General features: G+C 40.6%; 1 non-coding gene across 1 annotated transcript; it reads right to left on the bottom strand.

Moving 5' to 3' along the window:
- Nucleotides 1–16,198: 16,198 nt before the first annotated feature.
- Trnar-acg lies at nt 16,199–16,271 on the bottom strand. Its single transcript has one exon. It is a non-coding gene; the product is annotated as a tRNA-Arg (tRNA).
- Between the last annotated feature and the right edge of the window lie 1,008 nt (nt 16,272–17,279).

The raw sequence follows: 17,279 nt of genomic DNA, 5'->3' as shown, positions 1-17,279 counted from the left end.
TAGTTATTATAAATGTTTCTCGAGAAGTGAGCACAAATTGATCTCTTTTTTTTCCATTACGTTTTTAATATTTTAAGCCAAGGGTCCTCTAAAGGTTTCTCATGTAAAGCGCTTTTGCATGGGCGTACCCAGCGAGGGAGGGACAGGTGGGGTCAGCTGCCCCCCCCCCCCCCCGGAAGAAAATATCGCAAATGTCTTTAGGGAAAATAATAATTTTTCAAGCAGATAATTTTAAAAACTAATGAGGGTACTCTGCTGTGCTTAGGGTACTCTGCTACCTGCTAGCAGCCTACATCGTATCGGAGCTCATAGCCTCGCACAAGGTGGCCTCACAAGGCGGCAGGCGGAACCAGAATGGCGTCACACGGGCTTTACCCAGCATTCATACTTAGCCGTCGCGTTTTCGCGCGTTTGGCAATTTTCATTTTTCAATTAATCGCGAAAAATAGATATTGTAATTTAAAAATCCAAAAGCGTGAAATACGTACTCCAGGAGTAATAATCTTTCGATTTAGACAATTAAAAAAATAGGAAACCACCCTATTCTATGTTATGTTAAAGATACCAAGTAACTACTTAAACACGGTGGAAACAATGCGATGATAAAAAGTCTTCCCGTTATTACACAATGCTGTGCGATTTCATAAGTTAAATCGAAGAAGTCCGCAAATCGAGATGGCATTTTACGATTCACTTCACGGAGTGCGCTAAAAATACACGGTTGGAACTGAAAAAAACGCGATGAAACATGGTCTAAACGAATGGAACTGGGGACTTATTTACAACGGGCTATACAACCGGGGAATAGTCAAAGCGGCGGAGAAGTCAATTGGTTACGTTGACAGTAGAAGGATAAAGAAGCCGTGGGTAACGGAGAACATGATAAGGGAAATGGAGGAGAGGAGGAAGTGGAAGAACGTGGACACAGAACAGGGAAAAAGAATGTATAGGGAACTGAATAATCGATTACGACGTGAAACTAAGAGGGCAAGGGAGGCTTGGTGGAAAAGACAGTGTGAGGAAATGGAAAAGTTCCAGAAGGATGGAGAAATAGGCGCGTTGTACGCCAAAGTTAAGTCGCTATCGGGCGGAAAAAGAGGACAAGCCATGTCTAAAATTAAGGCTAAAGATGGGAGGATGCTAACCGAGCGAGAAGAGGTACAGAGTAGATGGAAGGAATACGTGGAGGACCTGTATGACGGAACGAACAGACCAGAGAGATTGACTCTAGAGGAGGAAAGTGCAGTGGAGGAGGATAATATTGGGCCGGGGATATTAGATTCGGAAATAGAGAGAGCACTTCGTGATATGAAGGCTAGGAAAACAGTAGGCGTGGACAATATCCCGTGTGAGCTTCTGAAGAATCTAGGGAAGGAAGGTAAGAAAAGGTTTTTCGAACTAGTGCGCAGGATCTATGAGGAGGGATGCTGGCCGGAAGATTTCGTGAAGACGGTTTTAATTCCGCTTCCGAAAAAGAAGAAAGCTGTGGAATGCGGAGATTATAGGACTATCAGCTTAATATCGCACGCGGCGAAAGTGGTGCTGAGGATATTGAACAGACGAATGGAGGCGAGGGCAAACGAGTATTTGGGCGAAGATCAATTTGGTTTCAGAAAGGGGAAATCAACTCGTGATGCAATAGCAATAATGAGGTCCCTCGTGGAGAGGAACCTAGAATACAACCAGGACGTATATGCGTGTTTCGTGGATTTTGAAAAAGCGTTTGATAGGGTGAACTGGGTAAAGTTAATGGATATTCTCAAGAGAATAGGTGTAGATTGGAGGGATAGACGACTGATTCGTAATCTTTATATGGCCCAGACTGCGCAAGTGAGGGTAGCGGACGGAGAATCTGGGTGGGCAAGCATTGGCCGAGGTGTGAGGCAAGGCTGTCCTCTATCGCCGCTGCTCTTTAACGTGTACGCTGAAGAGATGGTAAGGGAAGCGTGGGATGAGTTAGAAGCTGGGATAAAAGTGGGAGGAATGATGTTCAAATCAGTGAGATTCGCGGATGATCAGGCGCTGATTAGCCAGTCAGCAAGGGGGCTTCAGGCTCTAGTGGATGCGTTATACGAGCGTTGCGAGGAATATGGGATGAGGATTAATCACAAGAAAACTAAGGTAATGCGGTTTTGTAAAGCATCACGAGCGAGGAATGTGAGACTTAAGATGAAGGTGGGTGGTGAAAAACTTGAGCAGGTTGAGCAATTCAACTTTTTGGGCAGTACGTTTGAGGAAAATGGATACAGTAGTAAGGACATCAGGAAGAGAATTGCATTAGCGAAGGAGGCGTTCATGAACAGGAAGGAGCTTCTAAGAGGATCGTTATGTAAGAGTTTAAAGAAAAGGTTAGTGAAGAGTTTGATCTGGAGTGTAGCTCTCTACGGTACGGAAACGTGGACACTGAGGAAAGAAGACGAGAGAAGATTGGAGGCATTCCTGATGTGGGTATGGAGAAGAATGAAGAGGGTGAAATGGACGGAGAGGAAAAGGAACGACGAAGTGCTGGATATGGTTGGCGAGGAGAGGCAGCTCTTAGATGAGATACGGAGGAGACAGAAGGTTTGGATGGAGCGAGTACTTAGTGGTGAGGGGATGTTGAAAATGGTGCTAGAGGCTAGAATGTTAGGGAAATGAGGGAGGGGAAGGAGAAGAATAGGATTTTTAGATAGATTGAAAGAGAGTAGGCCTTACTGTGAGTTAAAGAAGGCAGTGCTGGAAGGAAAGGGAGGCTCCCTGATCACTTCTTGCGTACTCCATGGAAACCTACCTTAATCGGTAGAATACTATAATAATAATACAACCGGGGGAGGTGGTGGATCATGGACATTCATGCGCGGAACATGGTCGTACCCAACGGGGGCAGCTGCTCCCCACCCCTAGAAGCAAGAGTAAATTTAGATGAAAACGAAAAGTTTGAACAAATTGTATTCAAATCAAAGAAAATTGATATCAGGATAAAACGCTTAATTGAAATAAAAATATTTTGTCGAACAAATAATCGGAAAAACTAGTAAAGCGCTGTTATAATTTTCTTGAAATTTTGGGTTCATAAACTTTTTCTGTGCTACGACTTGAACGACAGCGCCTTGCCCCCCCCCCCCCCCCCCCCCCCCCAATCCCCCTAGTTTTGGTCTTGGGTACGCCCTTGGCGCGGAATTCTCGTAGCTGAGAAAATTTCTGCCCAAGCTGATGGATGTAATGGACGCCTGCTCACGAGATTCAGAAAACAACGACATTAGCTTGAAGAATTCCGTGAAACACCACGCATATTTTGAAGGGGATCTCACAAGATTCTCCACCACGGAGTGCGTCGATGACATTTTTCTGGTTAGCGGGCACATGATCCCATTACCACAAGCACTTTCTTTCAGTAAACGGACGCCCTTTTAAACGGCGCCTCATTACCAAGAATTCGGAAGACGAGAGGAGGCTATGAAAGAAAATACAAGCTAATAAATATTTATAAGATTCTTGATTAAGAAGGCGCATCTCACCCACTCGACGTAGCGTATTTTCTTAATTCATAAACGCGTTATTGGTTTTTAAAGGTAAGCTGTCATCTTAAAAATTTAATGATATATTTTTATTTATTTATTCCCATACCACTGAAAACAGCATACATTGGGCTTTTACATCGGGATTTTTTACAGAAATTGACAATTAATCTTGCAAGGACAACAATGCATTGGATAGGGGCAACCTACCCAGGTGGAACTTGAACCCGCGACCTCTTCTTTGGCTGACTGGAATAAAATATTGGCTTCTAAACTAATAATTTTGGTTTTTGTTTGGTTTTTACACCAGAGAACTTTACTCCCCTCCAACGACGCCAGCAATATATAGCGTGGACGCTAATCAACTTTTACCTCAATCTCAAAAATAGAAATTTTACAAATGAGAAAATATTGAGGAAAAATTTAAAATACAGGTAAATGTATTCTTGGGTCTGTTCGATACGCCCTGAAAATTTGAAGTGGATATCTTTACGATTTAACGAGGTAATACATCATGCAAAAAGACCACTAGAGCGTAAGTAACGCGCCCTCTAACGCCTCCTCAGAGATTTAAACTTGGAACTAATGCAAACTTGCGAACAACACGACACAAAAATACTTTTTTCGGTTGAAAATCTTGGCTTCTTCACCAACATTTCTACAGTACACCATTTGGCTTTTACACCTCATTATCAAGCGAAATTGGACAATTTGAAATAGAAAGTTTTTTTTTAAGAAATTACTTTACTCTTCAGCATTCTCCAAATCGCTGGCTCGTACACTAAATATTATGGGATCAATTTATATGAACCCATGTGGCGAGAAATCTTGGAAGAGAGCCTGGTTCATGATATGAATCCTTATAACTGCAAATAGTGCCCCAAAGCAGCAGAATTCATTTTTGTTTAAGTACCAAAAGCGCAAGGGCGTACCCAGGATCAAAACTAAGGGGGGGGGGGGGGGGGCAAGCCATGGTTGTTCAAGTTGTAGGTAAGATTTAAGCTTGGAAAAGGTGGATGAAATCAACATTTTAAATAGCGCTTGGGTAAAGGTAGCGCTTGGCTTAAATAAGGATTATTAATACCCTATCAAACGAAGGAAACTTTCCCGCTATAGGCAATTTTAATAGGTGATTATTAAGAGACCTTTCTCTTAGCTCTGTGCCAAATACATGCATTGATAATCTCAGACGATGTAAAACTCCTGACTACTCGTATAGAAACTAGGTCCCTTGACGTCACGTTGAGTGGCATCGCATGGGCGCCAATCTGGCCTTTTTCAAATGAGGATAAAATTGACCATTGACATTCGTCTAAAATGGGATTTCGAAAACCAAATAATATGTTTATTATGAATACACTAATGTTGGGTAACGAATCGCAATCAATGCCTTTGGTTTTCTTTGATGAAGGAAACTATCCTATTGTTCGTCTATTAGTATTTATGTTTGAATGAGTATGATGACTATTTTACTCGTAATGAAATAAATCATTTTCGTAAAATGCCAGCTCGATTTGCGGTCTTAGATGTGCCAAATAAAATCTTTTAATATAATGTAATTGCGCGAAGTTTCTATCGCTCATTGTTTCCACCGTCTTAACGTTGGTACTTGTTATCTTAAGAATAACGTAGAATTTTCCGTCGTTTTGGTATTCATGTTCCCATGAAGATGACGAGTATTTCACTCGCCATGATCTATATCATATTCGTTTGTTTGAGCCAAAAGACGGAATTTCTCATGGGTCCAGACGTCTCCGCCAGTCGCGAGTCACCCTCCCTATTCTCTCCCCCCCTCCCCCGTACTCTTTTCCCCTTTCAACCCCCTTTTCTCCTCTCCCAGGGAATCGCCCAGCATCCCGACAGGGGTGTGGGCCCATCCGCGTCTCCCGTGCCTGCATTCCATGAATCTGTCAGCGGAGCCAATATCCATTCCGCGCCTTCCTCCGACACCAGTCTTCCTCTACCCTCTAGCCACCACCATCAACCCTCTCCACTATATGCACTCCTCCCTCCTCATCCGAACGCTTTCAATCCCACTCTCCTCACCTATTTCTCTTTACTCCCTCCCTCCCTTATGCATACATCCCGGCTTCCTTTCGTCAGCGCACTGAAGGACTTTATTTTACAAAAAAATATCACCTCCTAAACGCCGAACGCCACATATCGTCCATCTTTTTTTTTACTTTTCAAGAGTGCACTCTAGGCAGCACTACTTCACGCTATTCCGTGTGGTTTATTACTTTTTTTTTTAACTTCCTTCGAGAATGTGTAAAGGTCTGTACTGGTCCACGGTGTTTTTCCAGCAGCCGCGGTGCTGTAGTATCCAATCTATGTCAAGTTGCCTATCTTGAGAGAAATTAACCTTTGTTATGCCCCCATAAATATCGTGTTCACGAGCTTCCGTCGGACCGGCGCTAAGTGCCACCATTCGGTTTCGTCTTCATCGGAAGCGGGACAGTATTCAGGAGGGCGGATTATTAAAGCACAAAGCGGATTATTATGAATTCGATGGATTTAATATCTTCAGTTGTCTTTATTTGAAAACCAGTGATGATGAAGTGCTAGGTAAGGCGATGTATCTTCTTCAGCTCTCGTCACTCCAGCCGTATAGACGGGTTATGACGCTGGCAATGACGCCAACTTATTCGAGATATCGTAATATCTTCGGGGAAATATATCGAGGCTGCCATGAGTATAGTATTTGCTGTTGTGTTAGATAGGCGCGCCGATGGTGAAAATTCAAAGAGGGCAGTAACCGAGACTATTTTTAGCGGCGTGTCCATATTTAGTTTTCCTGTAAGCACTGAAAGTTTTCTTTGCATTTAAAATGTGTTCTTTCCGGCCATAGATGGTAATCAGTGGCGTGAAAAACTTACCTATATCTGATAGTTGTTAAGCAAATTGGTCGCAAACAATTAAAAGTTTAGTTCTGAGGATTAAGCAGTGCAAAAATAAGATAATATAAGGAATGTGCATCCTGGTACCGATTATATTCCAGGAGATTCACGATCTTATTTTCAGCAGACTCGGCGTCAGCGCCGCTAGATTTCGGTTTCAGCACGGCGACGCACACTATATTTGTAACGCTGGATGGGCCTTCCAGCATTTATGTTATAATAATTTTTCTCTCTTAAAAATATGCAGGGCATTTCCAGATGAATGTGCAATACTTCAGGAGGTGGTAGGGGAGATAATTTTACGCATATTTTGTCCATAAAAATTGGGTCGCAAGTCCTTAGTTACTGAGCTTGGCAACTCAAACATTTATTTGGGCGCACATTGCAGTTACCATGAAAACGGTTGTTCTTAGCTATACATCCTTTTAGGCATTTTATTTAATATCTGGATTTCGAAGGAAATTAAATAATTAAGACGGGACGAAAATGTAAGTTTATAGTTGTCTGAAGCAATTCATTTTTGAGCTTAATTAATCAGGAGCTTTCAGCGAGTATTAACAATACGATTGCCCAATCTCACTCATTTTGAGATTGATTTTTTCAATCTATTGTAATTGCACATTTTCTTCCAATCTGAATTATGTAATGTCCTTAAAAATCCGGAGTATTTAATAGAAAGGTCTAAAAGGCTGGAAACCGAAGAAAACCCGTTTTCATGGAGACTACAAAGTGCATTCAACAAAATATTTACGTTGCCATAGCTCAGTGACTAAGGAGTTACGACGTCATGTTTATGGACAAAAAAATTTTGAAATTGCCTCCCCTACCACTTCCTGAGGTACTGCAGATTCCTGTATATAGGCAGATTCTGCTGTTATGTTTCTCCGCCATATGTGACCGCCAACCGTATTTTTTAAAGGTTGGCGGTGGCCTCTGAAAAGAATTGGAATTAAAATTACCCGTACGAGAAATGCCTACGGTACAAGAAAAAGTAGCGGCCTATGAAGGCAGTAACGGATACAGAAATACTCAATGGGGTAGCAAAAGATATTTTGAACTACCTATGCTTTTATCGTAATGAAAAATAATCAAGTTACATGCTGAATTTAAGATAGTTTTATTTAACCTTTCGTCAGGCGCAACATTGGAATTCTGAGTTCAAGCGCAATGTGCTTGAGAGGCACAGATGTGAAAAAAATATTAACTCTTAGCATCGCTCAGTGGTACACCTTCAAACTTTAAAGCACCATTATTAGTGTAGTCGAACACTAACATGATGTATTTTGTGCTCTGCATAGACCCTTTTACATGCCGTCTTATGGCCCCGGACCGATCGAGCAAGGTGCGACAAACGTGCTCTGAAGGCTATGGAGTATTATTATACGTAATGTATTTAAGCATGTGAATTCTATAAGATCTGTGTTTTTTATTTTGCTATCTTATTTATCTAATAATGCCTTTATTTTGTTTTATTGCACCATAATATTGCTTAATTATGCTGAAAATCCGCCATTGATCATTCGGCATATAGGCGAAAAGTGAAAGGCTGCATAGAGTGTGACAAAACAAACGGTTACTATGAGCGTCAAGTGCCTATGCCACCTAGTGTCGCGGAAAAATGAAAAAAAAACTCGCGCTTAGCTTGTCAGATCCATTGCGCGCGACGGAAGATTAAACTGACCATACACACATACAAGACAATGCTATTTTATGATATATAAAAGTTACAATTGTGTTGCTGCTATGTTCGGCAATGCGGGCAGCCCCGTAAGGGGGGGGGCGCACGCCCCCTACACTGAATGAAGGTGGCCGCTTAAAATATGTTTTGGCATGTTTCGCTGTATATTGAAAGCTACATGGAGAGGTAGAGCATGGAGTGTGAGTGTTTTGAGCGTATTGCCGATGACAGGATATTGTTCTCCCATCTCCTAGGCAGCAAATTCCACTCTCTCATCCTCTCCCTTCCTGGAATCGCCATCTTCTTCTTCTTCCTCCTCCTCTGGGAGTCTCGACGGCTGAAAAAAGAAAGCGCGAGATTTATACATCCCTGGGAAATGGCGTCGAAGCAGAGGGTCGCATTTCTGTTCGCACCTCCCTCTTAGGCTCCCTCCATTTTTTTCCGAGCGTATTCCTTCCATCCCCTCTTTGTTTTCCTTTTTCCTCATCCTCCATCCCCATTCCTCGACTTCGATTTTTCTCTCATATCGCCCTCACGTGTTCCACATCTACGTAATAATATGACCTTTAAATGACTATATTGCAGTTGATACCCGGGGTCGGAGTATTAAAAACTTTTTGTGGACGTTAGAACGTAGGTTTCCGCGGTGATGGATTGATCTCTGCATTTCTTCCGGGTTTCCTTCCGCGTCAGCTTGTTTGTAGACAACAGTTTCGCTGGCTATCCTGCCAGGGTCTTCCCACCTTCCCACCCACGTCTTCCCACAATCCCACCTTCGACCTGAAGACGCTGGCAGGATAGCCAGCGAAACTGTTGTCTGCAAACAAGCTGACGCGGAAGGAAACCCGGAAGAAATGCAGACTTTTTGTGGACATTACAAAGAGATTTATTTCGCGCAATAGATATGTGGTTCCAGTGGCGCAGCGAAGGGGGGGGGGGTTTGGGGAATAAAATCCCATCCAGAGCTCAGAGAAATTTTTAAGTTTAATCCATTTCACTTATTTGGATTAGTATTACTTATAGTGTAAGGATTTATCAAGTATCCCTCAGAAAGACGTAAAACTCGCTATTTTGAACCATTATTTTTTAAAAATTTCCTGGAGGAGGGACCCCGCAACTCCTGCTTACCTTTGTGGGTATGCAATACCTCCACACCCGTAAGTATTAATTGCGCCTAAACCCCCCCCCCCCCTTAGCCTTAATTCCTAGCGCCCCTGTGTGGTTCTACCACGTGAAGCCTGAACACTTGATAAACATATACGTAATATCCTGCGAGCCATCTCAGGAGTGTTTGGCAAAGGGTGATCGAACACCAACATGCAGCATGCAAGAGGATTGCCATATGCACACTACACGGTCATAAAATATTACGCAAAGGTAAAAACAAAATATACGTGCACAATCATGAAAATGAAAAACTTGCCAACGGTTGGTAATCCTTACAGCAAATCCATGCAAGATTAGAAAAATGGGAAAAAAGAAAAACCTGCCATGAGTCGACCTAGCGAGTGACGCCATTAATTATATTAATCAAAACACTCTTATCCCTGCTAGTACGAGGAAAGAATCTATACATTTTGCATTCTTTTTATTTTATTTCCTTCTAGTGATCACGTCTACCTTAGTACTTCGGTAAACGAAGGATATGTTTTACCATATATTAAGTATACTCTATGGTTTTACGCCGTCCGAGATAAAATATTCTCCGAATTTACCAAATAAATTTAGCCAATATTTTGCTCTACGCTCCTGTAAATAATCCCATTCTATCTCTCCTAACATATTGGATACGCTACAGTTTTTGTCAAAACTACTCATCACAATCTGGCCGCCCTGCGCTGATATTCTTTTCTATAGGTACTCTATTGATATCTGCCCAACTTCATAAGGGTTCCAGTTGTTCTTCTAAGTCATCAAGGGAACTTTTTGAAATTTTTAACAAATACACGTACGAGTAGGTGAAGAGGATTGAATTTTTCACGAAATTTTTACGGTCGATGGAGTTTTAAAGGTAAAGAAACGCGTATTTTTCCGTTTTGTTTTTCATTCATCACCTAATAGCTAGTCATGGCGAAAAACCGGCGGCCTTAACCCTTTCGTAGATAAGTTGATGACGTCACGAGATCATGCCGAGCGGATCACAGTGTCTTAGGAAGAACTATCCTCCTCGCATCGGTCTCGCGTGATTCATAGATGTATACAATATTGCGATCAGTTTCTTCTCTCAATGAGCGGTCAACCTTGAACAAGTAAATGAACGGAGCATCGAATGACTTCATCAACTGATGAAAAGTTCCCGGCAACTTTCGAGTTCTTTTTAATCTAAACTTATGAGGTAATGGCTGAATGAGGAAAGCCTCTTTTCGTCGCAACTTATCATTCCAACTTGCAAAGGCTTTAGCCGGCAATTTATTTAACAAAATAGATATTCGTCATAGCTTTTAATTACCGTTATATCTCTACTTGCAGAGGAGCCCGTTGATCCTCGACGGAAGTCAAAACACGAGGTGATGAAATTATGGAAGGATATTGCTATTGCTGAGTCAAAACACAAAAAAATATGACTCGGCCTTATCCTTTTCCGAAGTTAAGTTTAAAAAAAATCATAATCTCAATAAAAAGACTGTAAATTTTTAAAACTGTGATTTTAAAAAAACTGTAAATTTAAATGTAAAAAAAATAATTCTGGCCAGTTAACTCATTTTCCATCAAATATTTTAATTCATAGCATAGTCTTCCGCGGGAGAAAATAAAATATAAAACACGTATAAATCGTTACAGTAAACAATTTCCAGCTTCCATGGTTCTCTTTTTGTGAAAAGAGTACCACTGCTAAAACCCATTGAAAGCTGGTCGCTAATGACAGCTAAAAATAATTCCGTCATTTTTAGTCATCACGTATAATAGATTAAATTATCCTAATAGATTTATTATCAATTTCATCTGATATGTTAATGGTGAATATTATCGCCAATTGTGATAACAAAATATTTTCACGATCCTTTTAACAATCTTAGAATGAAAATTCTTTATTTTAACTCGGCAGGCGAAACAGTTGATCTAAATTGGATAAACTATGGGAGTAAGTATTGACTGAACCAGTTCAAGTGCCTAGAATCAGTTCAAATCGGGCAAAGACACCTGGTGTGGTCGGAAGGATATTGTGGTAATTTTCTTTCTTTCATTTTTCATAGTCTTCATTACTTGCAATAGTTCCAAAATATATTCCAATTGATTAATAAATATAGAGAGATTAAATGGCGTTATCTGCATAAGCCTTGAAATATGATCGAGTTATAGAATATCCCCATTAATTTTGACTGAATTAGCCCGGCGGGATACACGCAGATTAATGAATTATTTTCATTTACTTTGTATTAGACCCTTGTTATTTTGTTCTTTTATAAGTAGTGAACTTTAAATTCGTGAATTGTTTGTAGCAATTGGTACGCTTTAAGGTAAGAATGTCAAATCGTATTTTTGTCGAGCACAAAGCGCACAAGTTCTTGGAATTGATTAAAAGGACCTTTGGCCACTATTTCTAAGGATTGTACCGCAGCTATTAACGCAGAAACCTTTAAAATTCGGCGTGCGCTATATGAGGCATCACTCTGGTGACGAATCTTAACTGCAGCACATGCATTAGCTCTGGATTTTCGCATCGGACGTATTTGTGAATTGATTGAAACAGACCCGGTATTGAATTAGCTCTTGTCTACCCTACCATAACTTTACATAACTGATATCGAAAATATAACTTGCTCACTTCATAATTATTTTCTAGGTATGCTCACAAGCTATTCTCACCCAGTCAGAGCAACTTTGTGGAGGCATTTTTTTTCTCCAGAATGATTTTCCTGCGCAATGACATCGCTTGTCTTAAAATACTGGCAAGCAACACGAGTAATCCCCTAATTAAACTGTATGGCAATAATTAAGGGCGTAATAATCAGACCTACACAGCCGCCTTGAGCCATGGTTTTGACCGATGACAATTTTGGCTGTTCAAGTTCATGGAGTAGCGGGGCATTCCTTTCTGTGTAGATGATAATATGGTTGGAAATAGCTAATTTGTTTTTCGTGTAAAATACCTAAGTTGTATTGGCATTGTTGGAGGTTGATTTGTTGTTCACGAAACATGACCTTAGTTCTTTGGCTATGTTTTTTGAAATTCCTAGCAGTTTTTCAAATGTAGCATGAATTGCAGTCACTGCATTGAAGCTTTTATTCTCTGCTGTGTTTTTCTTCCCTCATTATCTCTGTTAGCGCACCGATTTGAATCTCTTTTGAGCTCCGCTATAAATTATTACATGAAATTATCGCCGTTAGAAAATATTTCAACTTCATATTCAATCCATTCCAATTCCTTTAATCGATAGCTCTACCGCGTTGAAAATGAAATGTCTTCTGTTTTCCGTATTGTGTCTGATTCCTCTCAATCGCTACACGTGTAATTTCGAGCAGCGTACGCAAACTATGATTCGGAAATGGATGTTTTTATGACTCATAATATAATTTTTCGAACAAAAGATGTTCCATGTCCGGGAACAACACTCTCAAATATCATCCCTGTCTCGGCTAATCAAAACTATATTTCTTTCAGAGGGAAACGCGACTGTTCTCTCCAGGATACATAAACCGAAGTCCCGCCTACTAACGAAGAGAATAAACCTAAGAGTTCTATTTCGGTGCAGGGGCCCGTATCCCATTGGAGCAAATAAATACGCCATTTGCCTGCTACTTTCCGTTACGGCCGCATACCTAAAAGAAATGTTTGCCTCCGTTTATTTTCAAACATTTCCGATCGAGACGCTAACACAAACTCCACTTCTCCGGCCCTATCGAAGAGGAAAAAGGGGGGACCAGTCCCCCTCTTTGGAACACCACGAAGGAGTCTCTGTTGGACCCTCCCCCCTCCTGTGAACCCCCTCTCCAATCCCCGCCCCGTTTTATACCGTCACGCAGAGAAATAAAAACACAAGTAGATTCGAGACAGTTGCTCTGATGTGGAGCGTATGTCGGTCATCCCACCAGCAAAGAAGCGTGACAGACTATGGTGGAAATGAGAGACGAGGAATTGAAACATTGTAGACTAAATTTTTCGATGAGCGAGCCTTTAAGCTATAATGAGCTCACGATGGTAAAGTTCACTATTAAATTTCCTCGCTTTAAGCTTTATAACTCGAAAAGAACCGGCTGTACAATTACATACGACACCCGGGTACTCTATTGTTGTTCTAGCGAATCGTGCTGGGAGTCCAGCCTAATAGATAGCAGGAAAGATCGAGATATTTCAGGGAATTTAACTTTCCCAGGAAATATCAGGGAAATCTCTGGGAAATATGGAATTGACAGTGGAATTTTCCGTGATGCTTATGTCTACAACATCTACATCTACAAATTACCCTGCGAGCCACCTCTAGGGTGTTTGGCAGGGGGTGGTCAATCACCAGCATGCAGCATGCATTTGGACTCCCACATGCACACCACACCGTCCAAGAAACGTCCCGTATAATAACAAACTATACTACTATATGCTGTTAGAAATAGAATATAGAATAGAAATTCAGAAACATGCAGTAAGTTTTACATAGGTTAGTAGGCTACACTACAAGTCATGCAATCTATTTACGCGTTCTATTGCTGCCGTTATAATCTCTTATTGATCGTGGAAAAAATGACATTCGGAATCTGTCTGTTCTGCAATCTATCTCTCTTATTTTATTTATATGATCTGATCTTCCGTAGTACGTTGGCGTCCGCAAGATATGGTTAACTTCGTCAGAAAAGACACTGCTCTTGAATTTATCTAAAAGGTTTAGTCTATTTTTCAATCTACGGTCCGACAGAGATTCCCATCCGAGTTTATGTAAGAGGTCAGTTACACTAACAAGACTATCGTAACGACCTTTCACATACCTGGCAGCTCTTCTTTGCACGCGTTCTAACTCTGTTATTAAGCCTTTTTCATGAGGGTCCCAAACACTGGCAGCGTATTCCAAATGTGGTCTAACGAGGGAAAAGTAGTTAATTTCTCTCACTTTGTCGTCGCACTTTCCTAATATTCTTTTAACAAAACCCATTTTACGATTAGCTTGACCGGTTATTTCTCGAATATGTTTATTCCACGATAGATCATTATTGAGTCTAACCCCTAGATATTTCACAGATTCAACTGCCTTTAACTGCGTGCCCCGAATGACATAGTTACGCTGTAGGGAGTTATTCTTCTTCCAGAAATTCATTACGACGCATTTTTCCAAATTTAATTCTAACTGCCAAGCATCGCACCAAGCTTGGATAGCAGCAAGGTCATTCGTTAGTTCATCCATATCTTTGCTGGAACGAATTTCTCTGTAAACTACAGCGTCGTCTGCAAATAATCGTAACTTACTCTGCACTACTTCGCCAATGTCGTTTATATAAAGAAGGAATAGGAGTGGGCCAATGACACTACCCTGAGGAACGCCAGAAGTCACTCTAACCTCATTGGAGACTGCACCGTCTAATACTACTCTTTGGACGCGGTCGCTCAAAAATTCTCTAATCCAGGAAATGACATCTTCGTCTAGACCATAAGATTTCAGTTTTAATATTAACTTTCCGTGGGGTACTTTATCAAATGCCTTTTTGAAATCAAGAAAAATCGCGTGTACTGGAATGTTGTCTTCCCCGGAGACTAAAATATCGTGGGCGAAAAGCGCTAACTGAGTTTCGCACGATCTGCTTTTCCTGAATCCATGTTGATTTCCCATTAATAAGTTTTGCGCGTCTAGGTGTTTCATTACCGAGCTGACTACGATGTGTTCAAGGACTTTGCAAGAGATGGACGTTAAAGATATCGGCCTGTAATTAGATGGCTGTTCCTTGTCTCCACTTTTAAATATAGGCGTTACATTAGCGATTTTCCAGTCATTAGGTACTTCGTGTTGCTTGATGGATTTACTGAATATTAACTGCAAGTAGGGGGCAAGTTCTGAGGCTAGTTCTTTATATACGCGAGAAGGGATTTCGTCTGGACCAGGTGATTTATTTGGACTGAGCGATTTCAATATATTTTCTATTCCGAGCGGATTAATATGTATTAAACAACAGCGGATATAACGTGCCTATTTCGGCAAGTTGCTAATCACATTGCCTTTTCAGTATGTTTTCAATCTGGAAAACAGAGAAATCACCAGGAAAAATTATTATCACCGGAAATATTAAGGAAATTTCGAATTCTTTGATGTCCATACACATAATAATGGAAATAGTGTGGTTTTTCGGAAAGTTGCAAAATCAAATTACTATGGTTATATTGCATTTCGTTTTCCGAAAATCACTGAAAGTTTTCTGTGTAATTATAACGTGTTCTTTCTATCCACAGTTGGTAATGAGTAAAGAGCGTGCCTCAATCTGTAAATTGCAAACTCAGATTTCTCTTGCGTTGTCGAATTTTTGGCATATTTTCAGAAGTGCAACTTTTTTGGCACTCTTAACGATTGCTAGAGAAAAAGTCAATTCCTTCAGTTTTCAGTTCTTCATCCTTTTGTATCAATACTGTTAATAAGCAAAGTCTGACTGTATTATGAACTTGTTCATATGCGTCAGCATGGCATTATTGCTAGGTTTATCACGTTTTTGACGCCACTAATTACCAAACATGGGCAGAAAGGACACAACGTAATTACATGTAATTGACATAATTTTAAATTGAGAATGAGCAGTTATTTTATCATATATGATTTTTAAGTTCGTTGTCTCGTGCGTAACTTCATGGAATCGACTTAGCATAATGAAATGTAATAAAAAAAGGAAGCTCCATAAAAGTGATTCGGAAAGTAATTTTTTTCTAGATTAATTAAATGATAGGTGTCCGAGTTTTCATGCATCTTCGCTGCCTTTGATTGATCCTAGTTTGCATCAATTTCGTATAGTCCTCGCCACGCATCGGTTGAAAGATACTGATGTCAGCCAAATGGTATACAGACTAAAGGGGCTCGGTAAAATCGTATTCAACCAATCTGCAAGAAATTTTATCTGTAGAAGCTGTACGCTTTAAAAATATGAGGAAAATCAATTTTAAAAAACTTTTTCATTGCAGGAAAAACACGTTAATTAACGAAAACACGCGAGAAAAAATTCGACCCTGCCAGGATTCGAACCTGGAATCTTCTGATCCGTAGTCAGACGCGTTATCCGTTGCGCCACAGGGCCGATGTTCAACTTAGAGAAAATATTAGCATTAAAAACGGTTTATTACACTGAGAGAATGATTTACATGATTCTTTTACCATAGTTGACCTCATGTTTTGCCTCATGAGGAGAGATTATTGACCTTCCTGAGGTATTCGTCCCAAGCAATGCCGGAGATAGAAATGTAATCTGGAGAGAGGTGAAATCGTTGCAGGAGGGTCCAAAACTAAGACGGCACCTTGCAAAGATTTCAGGGGACCTTGCAAGACCCTATCTCTCCGTCCGCTTCGGCTTTTATGCCGAGCGGCACCGGATTTAATTAGCGAGGGGTGCGAATAGGTTAACCAGATCATAGAGGCGCAGCCAGGAATTAATACTAGGGGGGTTTTTAGGCGCAACTTATACAGGGGGGCCTAGAAGTTTGGAATACCCTCCAGGTAAGAGGTGCGGGGGCCCTTACCTAGAAAACTTAAAGATAAGTGGTTCAAAATGGTGAGTTAAACGGCTTATTATGCTTACGCTTGTCTATAAGTAATATTAATCCAGTTAAGTGAAATAGATCAAATTTCTTTGAGCTCTGGGGGGGTTTATACCCCAAAACCTCCCCCCCCACCGCTGCGCAACTGAACCAAATATGCGAACCATATATTTAGCGTGGGGTGCGAATAGTTTGACCAAGTATGTACGGTCTTCTGTGCTCCCCCTCTAATTGAATTAATGTACCTCCTCCTATTTATAGCCCCCCGAAATTTTCTTTCTGAAAATGGCCTTACGACCAACCAGAGTTATTATAAAATATCATGTTCATTTTAACGAGAATAAATTAGCTGATCAGAGAGAATGTGATTAATAATTGTGGAAGTAAGAAGTGATTATGGAAAAAATCATGAACATTTACTTTTCAACTGAAAAAGAACGCATCTAAAAATTTATATTTGGTTGGGAAATATTATTTGCAAAACCCGACTAGGTTGCTTCACATATTTAATCAGTTGAAATGAGAATTGTTTTGTGATGAAATAGAAGACA

Source organism: Ischnura elegans, chromosome 3 (genome assembly GCF_921293095.1).
Source record: "Ischnura elegans chromosome 3, ioIscEleg1.1, whole genome shotgun sequence".
Taxonomy (NCBI): domain Eukaryota; kingdom Metazoa; phylum Arthropoda; class Insecta; order Odonata; family Coenagrionidae; genus Ischnura; species Ischnura elegans.
This window is presented reverse-complemented; position numbering and strand designations above follow the sequence as displayed.